Below are 3,313 nucleotides of genomic sequence, written 5' to 3'. Positions count from 1 at the left end.
ATTTATTAAACCCAGATATATTATATATGTGTGTGTGTATTTGGGTTATTTTCATACCATCTTTTCTATTATTTTGTTCAGTTCAGGCTTGTGATCATATTATATATATTTTTCTTTTGCAGAATTGAGAACGTTTTCAAACATTAAAATGTACAGAAACTATAAAAATTATGTATCCACCCCTCAGAATGAACAAATGTTATTATATTTGTTTCAGATATTTTTAGTTTACAAACTTTAATTTTTAGAACAATTTTAGGGTGATAGCAAAATTGAACAGAAACCTCCTGTTTCCACATATGTACAGCCTCTCCCATTATCAAGATCCTGCCCCAGAATGGTACTTTTTTTTTTTAAGATTTTAATTATTTGAGAGCAAGAGAGAACGAGAGAGCTGAGAGAGTGAGAAAGAGAGATCATGAGCAGAAACAGGGGGGGAGGAGGAGAGGGAGAAGCAGACTCCCTGCTTACTGGGCAGCCCAACTTGGGATCATGACCTGCAGAAAGCAGACTAGGACTGAGCCATCCAGAGTGGTACATTTGTTACAACTGATGAATCTGCATTGATACATCATTATTATCTAAAGTCCATAGCTTAAATTAGGGTTCAGCTTTAGTGTTATATATCCTATGGGTTTTGATAAATGAATAATGACATGCAGCATAGTTCAGCTGCTTTAAAATAGTTTAGGTGCACCTAGCATTCATCCGTCCCTCTCACCTAACCTCTGGCAAACACTGATCTTACTCTCTATAGCTTTGCTTTTTCTGAATGTCATAATAGTTGGAATTATACAGTATGTAGTCTTTTCAGATTGGCTTCTTTCACTTAGTAATATACATTTAAGATTCCTCAATGTCTTCTCATGCTTTGCTATTACATTTCTGCTTATCACTGAGTAATATTCCATTGTCTGATTATACCACAGTTTATTTATTTACTCACATACTGAAGGATAGCTTGGTAGCTTCCAAGTCCTCGCAACTATAAACAAATCTGCTATAAACATTTGTGTGCAGGTTTTTTTTTTACATTTTTATTTATTTATGATAGTCACAGAGAGAGAGAGAGAGAGAGAGAGAGGCAGAGATACAGGCAGAGGGAGAAGCAGGCTCCATGCACCGGGAGCCCGATGTGGGATTCGATCCCGGGTCTCCAGGATCGCGCCCTGGGCCAAAGGCAGGCGCCAAACCGCTGCGCCACCCAGGGATCCCTGTGTGCAGGTTTTTATGTGAACATAAATTTTCTATTAATTTTAGTATATACTAATATGCTGGATTGCATGTAAAGAAGATGTTCAGTTTTATAAGAAACTGCCAAATTACCTTCCATGGTAACTTTACCATTTTGCATTCCCTCTAGCAACATATGAGAGTTCCTATTGCTCCATATCCTTGTCAGCATTTGTATTATCAATGTTTGGGATTTTAACCATTCTAATAGGTATCTAATGATACCTCATTTTTTTTAAATTTGTAATTCCCTAATGACATATGATGTTGAACATCTTTTCACATGCTTACCTGCCATCTGTATATCTTCTTTGGTGAGATGTCCAGGTCTTTTGCCATTTTAAAAATTGGTTTGTTCATTTTCTTATTGTTGAGTTACAGTTACTTTTATATTTTGGATAATAGTCCTTTATCAGATGTGTCTTTTGTAAATGTTTTCTCCCAGTCTGTGACTTACCTTCTCATTCTCTTGACTGTCTTTCACAGAGCAGAGGTTTTTAATTTTAATGAAGTCCAATTTCAGATATTTTTAAAGACCAAAAGCATTACAGATATAATTAAAGTGATATTTATATCCTTCCCTTTCATTCCTTTGCCTGTCTAGAGGCAAATTACTGTCATTCACAAAAAGGGTTTTCTGTTCACACATCCTTTTTTTTTTGTTCACACATCCTATTCATGTTTTTACACTTGCGTTTCATGTATGCCCATGAGCCAGATATAATCTTATTTTGTTTGTTTTTATTTTTTTTTAAAGATTTATTTATTTATTTATTCATGAGAGACACACACAGAGAGAGAGAGGCAGAGACACAGGCAGAGGGAGAAGCAGGCTCCATGCATGGAGCCCTACGTGGGACTCAATTTTGACCCTCCAGGTTCACACCCTGGGCTGAAGTCAGTGCTAAACCACTGAGCCACCCAGGCTGCCCATTTTGTTTGTTTTTAAAAATTACAGCAATGGTATCCTACTGTACATGTCATTCTGCATTTTTTGTTTTTCACTCAGCCTATTTTTTAGATATATCTTGATACTTATGGATCTAATGCATTTACTTAAATCATTGCATAGCATTCTGTTACATGAGTAAACAAAAGCAAATGTGTTAATACATTATCCCATAGATGTACATTCAAACATTCAGGCTTGTGTTAATTAATTAATTAATTAATTAATTAATTTCCTTTCTCTCTCTCTCTCTCTCTCTCTGTCTTTGGGTAATTAACAACAAGGCTGCAAAGAAAGTATAGTATGTTTCTTCATGTATATATGCAGAAATTCCTCTGTGTATATACCTAGATGTGTAACTGGATTTGAAGCATAAGGATATCTTCAACTTCACCAGATACTGCCTAACTGCTCTTCTAAGTGTTTGTACCAATTTATTGTCCCAGAAACAGTATATATATTACCACGTTCTGTAATTCTAACATTTGTTCTTGCCAAACTGTATTTTTTGTTGCCAAAAAGCTGGTGTAAAAAAAATCTCACTTTAAAATATATTTGTTTTTCCAAAATTATAAATGAGGTTTAGCATGTTTTCATGTTACTGTCCTTTTTTTTTTTTTCCTATCAATTACCTGTTCATATCATTTGCCCATTTTCTATTTTTCCCACTGATTTCAAGACATTCTTTAAAGGATTCTAAAGCTTTTCGCTATGATGTTGCAATTTTCTTCTTTCAATCTTTGGATTTTAACTTTGTTAGCGATGCCTATGCTTATATGGGTTATATAGTAAATGCCAAATTTACCAATGTTCTCTTATTATTTAGCTTTTAAAGACATTCATCAAAAAACTGCCTTTCTACCCTGGGACTGCAGATCTTTATCCTATATTCTTTTCTAAAAGTTATAAAGTTTTTATAACTTTTTAAAAAAAGTTTTCTCAAAGTTTTTTTGAGAGGGTATATCTCGCTCCTTTATCCACTATCACAGAGTCATCCTGGCTCTTCTATGTCAGATGCCAAAGAAAACATAACAGTCCTTTTGGTACCAAAGTAAGAGATCACATTACCTAAAAAAAAAAAAAATAAGTTGAGATTGGCCTCAGACATTTCTTAAATAAATGCAGAAAGGA

Source organism: Vulpes lagopus, chromosome 2 (assembly GCF_018345385.1).
Source record: "Vulpes lagopus strain Blue_001 chromosome 2, ASM1834538v1, whole genome shotgun sequence".
Taxonomy (NCBI): Eukaryota; Metazoa; Chordata; class Mammalia; order Carnivora; family Canidae; genus Vulpes; species Vulpes lagopus.
The sequence above is the reverse complement of the archived record's forward strand: the minus strand, read 5'-3'. Positions refer to the sequence as shown.